At 50.2% G+C, this 15,988-nt stretch overlaps 1 protein-coding gene across 1 annotated transcript in view; it reads right to left on the bottom strand.

The window, feature by feature from the left end:
- KIAA2022 (KIAA2022 ortholog) overlaps positions 1-15,988 on the bottom strand; it is a 175,419-nt gene that overhangs the window by 36,829 nt on the left and 122,602 nt on the right. Inside the window, exon 3 of the mRNA XM_008636274.2 lies at positions 14,005-14,139. The gene's annotated coding sequence lies outside the window, so the exon portion shown is untranslated. The remainder of the gene's footprint in view (positions 1-14,004; positions 14,140-15,988) is intronic.

The following is a 15,988-nucleotide window of genomic DNA, read 5'->3' as shown; positions in this document are numbered from 1 at the left end:
TCGGGTTATTCAAAGCCATAACCTTTTGTTGAGGTTTAGATTGGATTTGAGGAGAAATTTCTTTGCCCAAAGGGCTGTCCAGCCATGGCACAGCTGCCCAGGGCAGTGCTGGAGTCTCGATCCCTGCAGGGATTTAACAGCTGTGTGGATGTGGCACTTGGGATCACAGGTCAGTGGTGGCCTTGGCAGTGCTGAGGGAGCGGCTGGACTCGGTCTGACAGGGCTTTTCCACCCTCAACAATTCCATGTTTCTATTTGGTGATTCCCTGCCTCTCTCTGATCCTTCCCCAGAAGCACTGAAGGGCTTCTCCTGCTTCCTTCCATGGGCTCCATGCCCTCCTCCCCGGCCTCTCCCCTCCCAGAGAACGGCTGCTGGTTTAAATGCAAATAGTGCACATGCAGGCACAGGAGCTTTTTTTAAATTCTGAAAGCTGAGACTTCTAAGTTTATCTCAGAAGGACACTGGAAAGATGAATAGAGAGAAATTATGCAGAGAAAGAGAAAATATTCAAAGAGTGGAATTATGTATGCATAATTGCCTGGCTCCCTGGGGTGCACGGGCGAGTACACCAAGTCACTTTGTGAAATCATTCCCCACAACTCCTGTATCCTAATTATAGTGCAGCAAGTGGGGAGAAGCTAATTTTTAAACAGTCCTGATGGGGTAACTGGAAGAACCACGAGGATGCTGTTTAACCCCTTGCCTACTGAGAGGCTTCAAGCAAAGAAGCCAACACAGGAGGAATAAATGAAATGCTGGTGAAGGCAGTGCATCGTTCTCTGGTTGATTTAAAGGTGGCCAGCAGGAGAACCAAGCAAGCCTCCAGATTAGAGGGGGGAAAAAAGGGGCAGACCTGAAGAAATAAGCCAAAATTTAAAAAAACCACCAGTAAACATGACCTCTGCCCAGACTTCGAAGGAGACTGGAGGCAGCATTATGGTGTTTTGTTGTCCCTTTGCCCTGCACAGCAAATTCTCAGCCAAAAGCTTTGTAAGTCCTAAATATGCCCGTGGAGGAACCTCTTTATCCATGCAGAAACTGCAACCACAGCTGCCTGGTACCTCAGCACATTCCCCAGTGCAGCACGAGTACCTGCAGCAAAAAGAGCCCTATTTAGTGCTCCCTGGAATCTCCTGGTTGGCATGGGAAGGATGTGGTTCCAGCAGGGATCTGCTGATCCAACACCTTCTCAACCCCTCACAGGTCACAGACATCGATGAGATTGCAAGAAAGGACAAAACTGGGTGGTTTTGCTGCATTATCTATGTATGCAATGCTCAAACCTGACTTCTCTGCAGGAAAATAAAAGGCAGTAGCAGGACAATCCTGCCCTCAGGTTGTGCCAGGGGACGTTTAGGTTGGATATTAGGGAAAATTTCTTCCCCCAAAGGGCTGTCCAGCCCTAGCACAGCTGTCCAGGGCACTGGTGGAGTCCCCATCCTTGGAGGGATTTAAAAGCTGTGTGGATGTGGCACTTGGGGACATGGGTGAGAGGTGGCCTTGGCAGCGCAGGAGGAACAGCGCTCAAAGATCTTAAAATCTTTGGACTCAAAGATCTTAAAGGGCTTTTCCAACCTAAACGATTCCATGATCCAACCCACGCTCTCACACTGCCCTAATGCAGAAATCAGCCATCAAAGGCCTTTTATTCTCACCACGCTCAAGTTCAAGCCAACTAAAACCACTCCTGGAGAAGTGCTTAAACTCGGGTATTTTGACTAAAAGTGCCACTAGTATTTTGACCAAACTCCCTTTAAATTTCTCAGCCTGGTAATGTTTTTTCTCATTTATTCCAAACCCCTTCCAACGTTCCAATTAGCATTGTTCTTCCCCTATCGGAACAGATGCAGGCACACAGTATTAAAAAAGAAAGAAAGAAAAAAAAAAAGATAAAATACACCATTTACCCATCCTAGATAGGCAAAGAATGCTTTTGTCCCTCAGCCATGCCTTGCACAATATCACTAAAAACATGAAAACACCACTTAGGACTCCCAGGGATGCAGCACATGGCCGGGGCTGTGGCTGCTGCAGCCCTCTCCGTGCAAAACACCTGCATTCCAACATCTGCTGCCAAGAGAGAGACAGAGAGAGAGGGAAAAGCGAAGGCTTTCACTCCAGGTTGCATTATTTTGAATCCCCTGGGTGTTTGGGGTTTTGTATTTCCACCACGCCCTTTGGAGGGCACGGATCCCTGGAGATGGATCCCCTGAAGCGGAGCTCTTAGTCTGGGAAAAGGGAGGCAGACACTTGCAGGCCCCCTCTCTGAGAAAAGCCACCTCCAAAATGTTACAGATAGCCACAGGATTTAAGACCAGAAGACCGTTTAAGAGGACCTCCTACAAAAATAAGCAATTAAATCTTCCCCAGTCTCCTCTTTGTTGAGGCCAATTATTTGTTCGGAGGAGAATTTCCAGAAAGTTGTGCCCGACTCCCAGCCTTGATCTCAGATCTCAGCACGTGAAGAACTCTCAGTGCAGTCTTACAAATGATGAACTCTGCCAAGCCCACATTAATATCTAACCCTCATGCTTGGAAAATTATATATTCTACTCAAATTGAATAGGGTTTTTTGGGGTTTTTTTGGCCAAAGTAATAGACACAATTTTGCTACTTAATCCTCTCCCATTGTCTCAAGCTCACTCAAATTACAGCCATTTGAGCTGTGATCTGAGCTCCCCTGTGCTTAAGGAACTAATTAGACCAAGGACAGTCAAACTTCCCAACTTCCTGAATACTAAATTCCTTGTCTGGCCAAGAGCCACAGGACGAGCACTGGGTGGTGTGGGAAGGGGAAGGGGAAGGAGAGGAGGGAAGAGCAGCAGCAGGTCCCAGGTGGGTGATGGCTCCAGGGACAGCCCAGTGCCTCCCTGTCAGCTCCAGGGCAGGGGAACAACCACCAGGAGCTGGCAAAAAAATCAGTACTGAGTGGGAGAGACAGTTCATGTTTCCTCCACTTCCTTGGAAAGAAATGTTCTGTTCCATCTGAAAAAAAGAGGAAAACCTGAGAGAGAGCCTCAAAACATTGTTCTTTGGGGCACTTGTCCCAGAAGAGGAGATTCTGGTTTATAATCTCATTTTGGGGTGGGATTCCATCTCTCTCCTTTGAAAATCTCAATGAGGAGCACTCAGTTTGCCCGAGTACAGAGGCCCCTCAGGCGAGGGGTTTCAGGCTGCACCTGGTGTCATTCCCTGTCCTGTCCTCTCCAGCAAGGGCAGGACAGCACAGCCAAGCAAACCTAAGCAGATCTGGGGTGGCATCTGGTTGTGGCACACGAGGTCAGTGCCGTAGAACACGGACACACAACATTTTCAACGCAAATTTCCTTCTCTTTTTTCTTGGGAGAAGAGAGGAAATCAGGCACATGGGGTAATAATATTTCAAAAGAGATGTAAAGGAAGAGTCTGAGGATGAGAAGTAGGGCTGAGACCACAACATGTTGGCAGCAGTGCCAATCTGGCCCCAGAGCAGCAGTAAACCAGGGATTTCCTGATGGAAGGTTTATTGCTGAGCCCGGTTTGAGCCTGACACAGGCATCAGCAGCACGGCCACCTCCTGCCTGACAGTACAACAGGAACAACAACACCTAAGTGGAAACTGAAATTGCTGTCTGCACTTGAAGATGGCCCTGTCTGAACTAAAATGTGCAAATAAATTTGCACCACCGGTGTTAGGTTCTCTAGGTGAGCTTCAGGGCTGTCAATAAGACTCGCAGAATTGTTTGGGCTGGCAGGGACCTTAAAGAACATCTCATTCCATCCCCCTGCCATGGGCAGAGACACCTTCCACCATCCCAGGCTGCTCCAAGCCCTGTCCAACCTGGCCGTGGACACTGCCAGGGATCCAGGGGCAGCCACAGCTGCTCTGTGCCAGGGCCTCACCACCATTAACCACATTAATTTCATATCATCATTATCATATGAGAAAGACCTAAAGAAGAACCATGAACAGGTGTCATGACACAGAAAAATTGACTGGATGCAGCAGCACCGTGTTTGCCATCAACACACAAGGGTGGAGGAGCCACAGCAGGCAGAGAGGTCACAGGGTGAGGGCACAATGAGGCTTCACAATGCCAGATGTGTCTGCTGTCCCTTCACGCCATCATCCCCTGCAGACAAGACGTTAGAGAAGAGTTTAGGGAGGATCTGTAGGCATGGGAAGTATTCCTGCAGGAGCTTGTTCAAACCACTTTCAGGGTAACGCAAGAGGAAACCTGCAAGTGTTGGGAAGGCCCAGCCAGGATATTCCCCAGGAGATGCAAGGGGCGTTCCAGAGGCAGAGACTGCAGGACCAAGAGCCCCTGGGGAAGGGCAGGAAGGAGGAATCCTAGGAGAAGACTGAATTGAAGCAGATTTCCACCAGGATTTGCAAGCTGGCTGAGAGGGTGCCAGAGGACTGAGGCTTAGCTGGGTCCTGGGCACCTCCTGGAGAGAGATGATCCCGTTGGGCTGGGCCCCTCCACGACAGGGATGCTCTGGGATGGGTCACCCCCTCACCAAGCAAGTCCCACCCCGAGCCAGCCTCTCAGCAGCACCAAAGACCAGGCCCAGAGGAGCAGAGAGCTCATGTCACTCTTCCACCCTTAGAGCTTCGACTGGGTGCAGATGATCTTAGGACAAGGTCGATGGATCCTGATATAGCAGCACTCGAGATAAACGTTGCTGCAGAAGGGCTCTTGTGAGAGTATTTGGAGTGAAGAGGAGTTTGGAGGGAAGGATGGTGAATGAGGAACAATGGAACATCACCAGCTGCTGGGAGCACTGTGCCACCTTTTGTACACACACCTTTTCGGGGTGACTCTCAGAACTGCCTGCAAAACCGTTTCTTATTTCCAAGCCTTCTGCCCACAGTCCTTACAAAAGCTTTCTGGCATCAGCACAGATGGGTTTGGATGTGTCTGATACAGAGGGTTCCTGTGTCACTGGCTCAGAGTGCTCCTGCAGCCCCAGGCAGAGGCATCCACACCTCTGTAGGTGAGCACATCTCCTCAGCTCCAGGGAGGGAGCACGGGCTCACCTCCCCTCCCTGCAATCCCCAGGTGCTTTGGAGTGATGTGCTCCAAAATCCTGGGCATCATCACCATGCCGCTGTGGACCTGCTGTACCCCAGGGTGTTACACCAGTAAACACCTCCAAAATCCCACAACTCCACATCTCCAGACCGCCTCTGGTCACACCACAACCACGTCAGCAGGGAAACAATGATCCTGGTGCCTCAAAGCTGCTGGAGCACTGCCCAGCATGAGCACTGGAGCTCTCACCTCAGAGAGGCTGGTGGCACATGGCACAGAGTGAATCCTAATCCCTGCAAAGCCAAGAGGAGCTGAGGCACACCAGGACATCCTTTGAGCAGGATATACCACCTTGGAGGCAGATCCATAGACAGCAGCATCTTCAGAGACCCAATTCCTATAATCACGCCAGTTTTAATTTTTCACTGGCTTTAATTTAAAAAAACCACCCACACAAACACACACACAAAATTGGGAATCTTGCCCCACCCCTTAGCCAGGTAAAATCACAAGACAGCTCCAGCCCTGGCTGGTGCAGTGGCCAGGATCAGGAAAGGGAGGGAATGTTTATGAAATGGTTTTAACCAATTCAATTTTAAGGCAATTTGTGCGCAGCAGCAGAGGCAGCCCTGACTGCAGCAAACAGGGAGCGGGCTGGATCAATGGCAGGGTGGAGGTGGGGGCAGGAAAAGCAGGAGCAGCGGACTGTGGCATTGAGGCTAATGGCTTTGGAGCGATTTATTCCATGAGAAACACTGCACGGAGCCACACGGGGTCTGTGCCGGAGTACAGCAGTGCCTTGGAGGGACAGCCCCAACTCCAGGGAGGATCAATACCAAACACTCCAGGAAAAGCAGGAAACTTCTCCTCTTACAAGAATAAATAAATGACAATGAATGGATCCAATCAGGCCATCTGATTTTAGGCGAAACCCAAAAATGTTGCTTAAAAAAACCCAACCCAGCAAGGTAAAAGCTCCAGCGCTGTCCCAGCATCACTCCTGGGGCAGCCCTTCCTCACAGCCACACACTGGCCCTGCCACCTCACCCTCAACAAAACCCTGCTGCCAGAAATGGGGATAGGCTCTTCATTTTCTGTACCAACAAGGGGAATCCCATGGAAAGACTTCCAACCCCTTCCCCAGCTGGGTCCCACATCGCCTCAGCAGCAAAGCGTCACCTGGAGACACCACTTCCCCTCTCCCTGGTGGCCTTCATCCATGCTTTGGATGAATATTCAAGAAGTGGACAGGGAGAGCTGGTTTGGGGATAGAACAAAGGGAAATGGCTTTCTGGAACCTGGTTTTGACAAATGAGGGGAGAAATTGCCTCCGATAGCTCGGCGTGCCCTGCGACGCGGGATCGGCAGCTCTGGATCTCTGCGCCGGCAAAATTTGCTGGGAATTGCTCCTGATGGTGTTTGTAGCCCAAGGATAATGTGCTGCTCTTTCCACATCCCACTATCTCCATGCCCAAGCACATATGGTCTGGCTAAACAAGAAGCCTTGGAAAGGCTGTCAACAAGACTAGAGGAAGGTGGGCATCTGTGCAGAAACATATGCACGTCCCAGCGCTGCGCTGCGAGCACGGAGAGATGCCCAGAATCCCACCAAAACCTGCCTGGGTCCAGCAGAACTGGACCGGGGCCCCTGGGCCTGCCACTTCCCTTTGTGCTGTGGGACTGGAAACCCATCATTCCGCATCCAAGGAGCCTCCTGCCAGGATATCTGAGATGTTCCCTACTCTGGCCCAGCATTTCAGGGCATTGCTGCTGCAGCCCTCGTTTATAGACCCACTTATGTGCTTCAAAGTCCTGTGTGTAGCTGTATGTTCATCTGTAAGAATCTCCCCCACGGTACTAAAGGCAGTGGAATAATCTACTATTTCAACCCGCATCCCTCAGAGAATTCTGCAGTTTAGAAAAAAAAAAAAAAAAAAGGAAAAAAAAAAAGAAAAAGGGGAAAAAAAACCTGGTTGAATTTGATTAAACCTTTGGAATCTCTCCAATATTTCCAGTTATTCCATCTGTAGAAACACTCTACTGGCACTTGGCACATTCAGAGCTTTAACTGCCTTCTAAATCAGCAGCAGTTCTGCCTAACAATTTGGCATTTGCACAGTGCCTTGTAAATCACCCACCTTACATCTCTGGGTACGAGGCCCAAACCCTCCAAAAAGCCCATTACTGCCTCAGAGAAACTCCTCAGGAAGAAAACACCTTCTTATGGGCTTGTCTCTTGACAAAAAGAGGGGGGCACTGGCATTCAGTGGGCACGGTACTGACACCGAGGCTCCTGGTGTTACTATGGCAGTAAAATGAAACCCAACGCAGCCAGCTGGTTGCTACACTGCTATTAGAGCTTCTTCGCTGTTTCTGACCTTTCTAGAACTCTCCAAAAGGCACTAATCTGCACCAAATCCACCCAGGACCTAACGCTGATGCAAGGTGAAGGTGTTGGTGACCTGGTCCTCCCGGCGGGCACCACGGAGGGAACGATTCCGATTCCGTCGGCTGGGATTTGTTTGGTTGTTTGGGGGGTTTTTTTGTGGCTTTTTTGGAAGTCAGGAACCAGGCTCAGAACGGCTGCAGCTCCAAATCAAGCCACAAAGCAGCAGGAAAGCACTCAGCAATACCAGCAGTGATTTGTGCATTTCTTGCAAACAAAGAGCGGAGAAGGTCGGCGTTGTTACGTCCCTGCTTCCACCTCTTTTGTCTGCCCAAATCCTTGGAGGCTAAAAATCTCCCCTTCCCAAACTGCTCCTGGCTCCAAGCTCTTTGGAAAACCCTATCCCCTTATCTTTATCCACACCTGACCCTCTTTTATGCCTCCCCATCAACAAAGTGTAAGAAAATCATCAATTTGAGCGCCCGGCTCCTGCCTTCCCCCTCGCCTGTGCCTCAGATGTTGTTTTCTGTGGGTCCTTCCCAGCATGGATTTGGGCTCTGAACTGTATGGGGGGGATAAAAAAACAAGGAAGAAGAGGATGTGGCAAAAAAGAAAAGAAACACATGGAGTTAACTCTCCTCCTCCTGCCCTTTGCTTCTAAAATCTCACTGATTTTCACACGCACTGTGACCCTGCAGCATCAGAACCCCAGGGTCACCTGAGGACTCTGAGATGGCCACTGGGCCATGCAGGGTGACCACTTGGAATCTGACAGCAGGACAGAGGTCAGGGATTTGTGATTAAAAAGGGCTGGCCACGACACTCAGGGGTGGGAAGGAGTTTCTGACTCCTTGTTTTGCAGCTGGAGATCCAACATGCGGAGTTGAAGCGCGCTGGGCCTGTCCCACTACGAGAGGTGGTGACTCCAACTGGTTTACTCATTAATGTTCTTTAGGAATTAGTGGCTTAATTGATGCTTCCCATGCTAACTTTTAAAAAAAATTGCATTCTGCCCATCCTTTTGTATCCTCTGCTCTTGCCCTGCTTGGTGTCTTTTTTCTTTTAGCTCCAAGGAGGAATAATTTCCCTTGGCTGCATTCAGCTGCACTGAGAGACCTGCAGCAGTGAGCACCCACAGTGTCCTTCACCCGTTTTTAATCAGTTCATCGAGCAGAACGAGGTCCCATCCTGCATCCCACCATGTGTCAGCAGGATCCTGGGCCACATCCACGAGCCTGGGGTTTGGGTTCCCCAGCAAACAGCTTCACCCCCACTCTGCAAGGAGCTGCTGGGGACTGGGTGTCACTGGGACACCCAAGGATGCTGTTGCCCCAGCGTGTCCCTCTTGCCTCCAGCGCTGCCCTGGATGAGGTGCAGGGGCTCCAGCACTGCCCTGGCACGAGGGGCTGGAGCAGAAGGGATCCTCCCCGGGAGGTTTGGAGAAGGAGAGCTGAGCTCAGCTAAATGCTCCCCACCAGGGCTGGGAGAGCACCGGATTTGTGGCCACTCAGCTGCGTGGCCGCTCTGCACATGATGAGAATGTCTGTTCCCTCCCAGCCAAAAACCCAGAAAATATTAACTAAGCAGAGCTGTGCCTGCAGCCAGCGATGCATACGAGATGACGGCCTTCTCAACACGAGAGCAAAAGGGCAAATGAATCACATTACACTCCATGAATAAAAACAGAGGCTCAATGCACAGCGACTTAATGATTCCCTTCTGGATGTATGAGACAGTCTGGCCTCGTTTGCAGAGGTGCTGAGCATTCCCAAGTCCCACTCAGCTCCCAGGGACAGCCAGGACTCTGCACCTCGGGACTCTCCCAAGACCCATCCACTCTGAGGAAGTCCCTCCAGCTGGCAGGGAGGCTTTCCCTGAGGTTTGTGAAATTAAAAGCTCTCAGCAGCTGGCCTGGGCTAAAGACCTCGTATCCCAACCTGCTGCACCCAAATCCATCCCTGGGAAGGTGGGATCAGGGTTTGCAGCTCTGTTTGAACTGTGCTTTTCTCTCATGCAAAGTGAAGAGGAACAAGCCCTGCCCATGATGGTGCCCCTGGAGCCCAGAGAGAGCCCTGCACTCCCCGGGATGTTTCTCACTGGCACCAGGCGTTTTCCCAGCCCAGCGTGGCACATTCCCTGTGCACAAGTGGAAGGGGATGGTGGTATGAGGCACATGAAATGGAGAAAAGAGCATTTCCAAATGACCTCCTTAGCCAGGTGCTCACGGAGCTGTTATGGAAAGGCACATTATGGAGAGATGGCAGAACAAAACCAAATCCCAGTGTCGTGGCATTATTGGGAAGGCGCTTCTGCACAGGACAGCACTCAGGGAGAGTGGGAATCACCTCCACTCAGACCCTGATGGGGTGCTGAACACGCCACCGCCCCTTCCTGGGCCTTCTGGACTCCCTGTGGCATTTAAACCCAATCCTGTCCCCGTTTTGTTTGGTAAACCTTGCTGTTCTCTTCTAAACATCCCCCTGCACAGGGGGGATTCCCCACAGCAGCTCCAGTGTCACATCCTGTCACATCCAACACGCTGGCAGTGCGAGCTGCACCCCGGCCTGGCACCAGCTCTCTTGGGAGGGACTGAAAACCCTCCACACCTTCACTGTTTTCCTACATCTGCTTGGAAAATACACCCCAGGACAACGTCTCCCAAACAACATCAGTCCTCTGGCAAACAAAAGAAAGTCAAAGGCAAACTATTTATTGCCAAACCCTCTTCCTTCGTTGTAAAATACTGCTTAATTTTATCCCTCAGGCATCTATTATCTCATAGCCCATATTATTTTTCCAGCTATTACTGCTTAATTTTCCCCATCCAAAAAGTCCGTACAGACACCAGCCAATTTCCGCCTCGGCACAATTGTTTAGGAGAAACAAGCAGCTGTTTCACTGGGGTCCTAAAGAATTGATGGGGAACCAATGCTTCTCCTTTCTCTGTCCATGAGAAACCTTGGAGGAAGGTCCCATGTCCTCTGCCACCGGCGTTGTCACCCTGCCAGGGGACCCTCTCTAATCAGGGGGGACCCTGAAGAGGGAGGAGAAGCTGAGGGGGATCCACCAAACCCCTCATTTACAACCCCACTCTGGTGGAAATAAGGGTGAGCATGAAGCTCACCTTCATTTACTTTAAATAAAAGCTGCTGATTTTAATCAAAGCTTAAAATAAAGAGTAAAACCTGTGGCTAATGGAATCTGCTTATCAAAATGCCTGGACTGCCTCTGCTTTCAATTTCTCATAGGATTTGTTTTACCTCTTGTTGGTTTGTTTGGGTTTTTTTACCAGCAGAGCTTCTGTGGGGGCTCAAAGTATTTCACAAAATGCCAGCATTGGCCATGCAGGTAAGCACAGGACCTTCTCCAGGCACAAAGTCCTTGTTTTATGGAGACTTTGGAAGAGTGATTGCCAGCATCAGCTGGCACAGGAGGGACCAGCGCACACCTGACAGAGGTGGAGGTTTGCTGAAGAGCCCCTAGGAAACCATCTCTGCTTCCCAGACTAGCAGGGGGCAGATGAAGAATGGCAAACAAGCTCAGAAACCCTCACCAAACAAAAATGATCGAGGCAGTTAAGAAATATACAAAATTGCAAAATATTGTAAAGGCACACGAGGAGCGAGCAAGTGACTGGCAAATCTGTGAACGCCCAGGTGTGTCTGTGTGGGTGAGATGGACAGAGAGCCAGGAGCCCATCTGGCCTGAATTCCCACCAGCATTTTCCATGCAGAGAATCATGGAATATCCTGAGCTGGAAGGGAACCAACAAGATCATTAAATCCGACTTCGGGCCCTGCACAGGCACCCCAACAATCCCACCCTGTCCCTCAGAGTGTTGTCCAAACACTCCTGGAGCTCTGGCAGGCTCAGGGCTGTGCCCATTCCCTGGGGAACCTGTTCAGTGCCCCACCATCCTCTGGGGGAAGAACTTTTTCCTGACATCCAACCTAAACCTCCCCTGGCACAGCTCCAGCCCTTCCCTGGGTGCTGTCCCTGGGACAGGGATGTATTTCAGCCTGATTCCAATTTGGGTTGAACATTTGCTGAACCACTGCTGACAGCCTTTTCCCTTCAGACACAGCTATTTACGCATGCTTGTGGGATGTTTTGTGTCATGAAGCACCTGCACATCCAAGGGTTCCCTGATGAGTGGGCAGGAGGGGGATTTGTGATAATGGAGGGAATGGGAAAACCTTTCTTAGGGACTGTGCAAGAGCCTCGATGGGCTCAGCATCTGGCTACAGAACAGCATCCCCCACATCCTCCTTCATTTTAACACTTTCCTGCTGCTCCTGACAAAAGGCATTTTCCTTTCCTGGTCTGGCTTTAGCCATTCAATTAAAAAAGAAGCTCCCAAGGCAATGGGAAGCATCAGGGCTTTGCCACGCTCCAGCCTTGTCCAGTGGGTGTTCCCAGAGCAAAGAGGAGCTGCAAGCAGAGGCCGGGTGGCAATGAGTCAGGGAGGCAGAAAGGCGTGAAAACAGGATGAATGGGAAGGCAATAAACCCGCAATATTTCACTGTGGGACTCAGCTCCTGGATCACCTCCATCCATCAGCGGGAGCAGAGCTGGCCAGGGCCGTGCTCACATCAGTGGCACCGGCACAGGAGGGGCTGTGGCCACGTGGGAGCATCACCGAGCCACGGGCTGAGGCCACCGTGAGCTGTGGCAAGGGCTGAGGCCACCCAACATGCACCACCTTGGATCATCCTCCAGAACAACGGGGAAAACACTCAGGCTTTTACCAGCATCTCACATGAGGCATGGGAGAAAACTGATGGGGCAAATCCCAGGGCCAGGAAAAGGAGCGATCCAGCAAAGGGATTGATGGTGGATGCAGTATTGCAACGCTGTCCAGGAAGGATGAAAAGGGCTCACACATCTTGGGTCTCACCTGCTTCAGGAAGAGGAACCTGAGAAATATGTTTAAAAAGGAAAGTTGCTCCCTGCAGAAATCTGGGAAACAATTCAAAGAATCCACTCAGAAAAAGGTCACCCCCAGAACTCCCAGTGTCCCTTCATCCCCCATTTCTCCTGGAGGCACAAAGCGTGGCAGCTCCTTTTTGGGGCCAAGATGGGAAACCTCCCCTTTCCTTTCTCTGTATCTACCAAGAAATTACAAAAACATCACCAGGAAAGACAGGATGGGAACTACCTCAGTGCTTTATTTTCTGGAGCACAAGTCCAAAATACCCCCCAGTCCATTTCAGAAAGAGTCACTTCTTTTCCAGAAGGATCTTGACCGGTTCCTGCACCTCCTGCCACTGCTGCCCATCTCTTGCTCCAGAGATCCAGCCACAATTCCACAGCAAAAACAGTCAGGCACGAGCTTTGCCTGCACATCAGGCTCATGGCATTGCACAGAGAGCTGGCACTCCCCAAAACACAGAGCTCTGCACCCTCCTCAGCGACCTACAGCTTGGACACAGGCTGGGGTAACCTGCCCAGGCTATGAATAAAACCCACTGCTCTCTCCCCAAAAAGAAGCGAATTCCCCATTAGAGCTGCAGCAAACTCAGGCAGTGAGCAAGAAGAAAGCTTTTTAAAGAGATATAACCCAGGATTTCTGTGTTGAAACACACGCCACAGATGGTGGAGCAGACGAGGATTAATTCATGAATCATATTTCTTAAACGATACAATCTCTCTTTTCACTTCCATACTTTCCCTTTTTGACTCAGAAGCAGCGATCTAAGATGCCCTTCCCAGATATGAATTTTGCATGAACAAACATTGCAGGGGTGAAAAAAAAACCAACAAACCCACAACAGCAATAAACCAAAAAACCCAGATGTTTAAAGAGAAGTTCTCAAACGCAAGCGAAGGCATATCCTGTCCATCCACACCAGGACATGTGTGGAAATACAATATATGCAAGCACAGAGCTGGGAATGGGGTGGGAAAATGAGCTCCTTACCATTTGGAGCTCACTAATGCTTCAGCCAGGGTTCTGAATTTCACAAAAGCTGCTTTTCTATCTCCTCCTATCTCATTCGCCACCCTCGCAGCAAAAGGAAAGCCTGAAGGCAAACACTTCCAGGGAGAGGCCTCCTTGCTCTGCCAGTCAGCTTGTTCCTCCTCCAGCCCCCATCGACGCTTCCCTTCGGAAAATCCCGGCACAGGCACCGCCAGGTTGCTCTCCAGGAAAAGGGATTGCAGAGAGCAGGAGCAAGGCAAAACATCCTGCCCCACGCACACAGCTCACCACCCCAGCTGAGAGGGGTTTGAAGTGGGGAAGAGAGAAGGAAATGACACAAGAGCTCTTCAGCAGCGGGAGACTCCGATATCCCGGCTCCCTCCCAGCTGGGAAGCTCCTTCAGACCAGCCAAAGCCATGCCAGCCTGTGCAGAGCCTCTGCTCCCGCCCAGGCAGGAGCAGAAACGGATCCAGGGCGAGCAGAACCAGCACCAACACTCCAAATTGGCCCTCCTGGGTACTTTCTCACCTTTCTTTGATCAGCAAAGCAGGATTTCAGTCATTTTTTCCACTTTGCACACAGAGCAGCTGTGTGTGTGCTTAACAGCTTCTTTACACAGTCTTGCACTTCCTATTGTAGCTTTACACACAGAATAAGAGGGAAAAGAAAAAAAATCACTTACCCTTCAATTATTTCAACCTTTCCCTGCTCTGTGTGTGACGTAGGCTTCTCTTTTGGTTACTATTTCCAGATTTGGTCTTTGGGTAGGTGAATGGAAGAGGAGAATGACAGGAGTTGTATTTGATGACGATGGAGACTGGAAAATAAAGAGAAGCATTTTCAGTGCAGAGCAGTCCTCCCCTATACATACAGATCAGATTATATTAAATTAAATTAGTGACACCTACATAAATGCTTCCTACTGTTTTTATGCACACATACAAATATCACAACTGTCAAGGAGAACGCGGCTGTCAGCGATACGGCAGGGGGGAAAAAAAGAGCAATTTCTAAAATGGAAGGGGAAAAAAGGGAATCTAGGCTACCAACCAGCGTTCCAGCAGCAGCAAAGGGACTGCTGCTGGTCTGCAGGAGGGCCAGGAGGCAGCTGGAACTGCTGTGGGAGCACGGGGAAGGGCTGGAGCAGAGGACAGCATGGAAGGAGCACGGGTAGAGGAACTGCAGCAACGACCCTGACAAGCGCTCCTCTGCTTCCCAAAATACCACATCAGCTTGTGAGGAAGCGAGGAAGGAGCTGAGAGCTTCAGGAAACACAATTCCCCCATCCCCTGGAACGACGGAAGGACTCCTAGCACGGGAAGGAATTAATAACGTGGTCATCGTACCAGCAAGTGCCCCCCTAAAAACCAGATTAATCTCCCACCATCTGCTTTAATAGCAGAATCTCTGCTAAGTGGTTTTCCCCTACACAGCCCCACAGATCCATGTAAACAGACAAACAAACCATTTGGCTTCCCGCAGTCCCGGGGAACGCAGCTGCTCCGAGCAGGGCTCACTGCCTTTGACACGGTGCCAGGGTTGAATTCCTGCCATCCCACTTACTCCTACACCTCTCCCCGCCACCAACTCTGTGCCCGGCTCCTGTGCAGGCTCCTTAAGGCTTGGGGTACCCCCCAGATCACTGCCCATCGAACATGGCAGCCTGGGATCCTTAAAATATCGTTTCATCGTAGCTGAGAGGAACAAGGAAGGTGAGGAATGAGAAGAATGGACTTCCATGCTATTATTTTCCTCATGGCAACTCTCCCATCCACTGTATGCAACTGGCACCTCCGGCACCGTGAGTCCCAGCCCAAACACTGAAAACACCCCAAAAAAAGCATATTTACAAAATCGTTTCGAAGATGCCACGGCAGGCAGTGGAAAAAACCAACCCCCTGAGTCAAGGAGATTGTCTGCTTGGTTGGAAAAACACAAAGGTCACCGCAAGGAGTATATAAAAATACATGCTAACATTGAAGAGGTATAAACATAACACTAAACAACGCTTTTTATACCCAGCTCAGCATTTAACACTTGCCCAGAGGCCTTTGATAAATCCCAGGTGCCTGAACAAAGCAAGGAAGCTTTTTCACTGCTATTTAGCAAAACAGGGAAAGTAAAGCACAAGAGAATAAAACTGTTCAAGACATCAAGGACCAAGTCAGAAAGAAACAGCCAGGTCTCCACATCCAGCTCTTCCATCGCCAAATGCCCTGCCAGGCTGCTGGATGGAAATAGAAATACTATTGTTAGCCCCAAGCCATGCAGACTCATTAACATTTATTTTAGTGCTTTAAAATATATTTTTAAATCCTCGAAGAAATAATCTGGAGGAAGTGCTAAGAGCTCGGAGCAGATTTTCAATATGTCCCAGCTTTTCCAGGGAGATTTCAGACCTCCTGGAAAGACACCGACTGTCTCGGGGGCTGTGGGTGCGTGAGGGTACCTCCACCTACCCAGCACCCGCAATTCCCTGTCCTCGCTTCTGCTCCCAGATTGTTCAGTAAGAGGGAAATCTAAAAATGTCCTTGATTTCAATTACTCGTGGACAGCAGAATCCCCAAAGTATCGTTTCCCAAGTTTTTAATGCCCGTGGGTGTTTATTATGTGAATAACACTTGGAAACAGAGGAACCTGATGCCTGTGGGGTCACCTCCTCGCCA

This window comes from Corvus brachyrhynchos, unplaced genomic scaffold (assembly GCF_000691975.1).
Source record: "Corvus brachyrhynchos isolate BGI_N302 unplaced genomic scaffold, ASM69197v1 scaffold346, whole genome shotgun sequence".
Taxonomy (NCBI): Eukaryota; Metazoa; Chordata; class Aves; order Passeriformes; family Corvidae; genus Corvus; species Corvus brachyrhynchos.
Note: the sequence above shows the minus strand (reverse complement) of the source record. Positions and strands in the feature narration are given on the sequence as shown.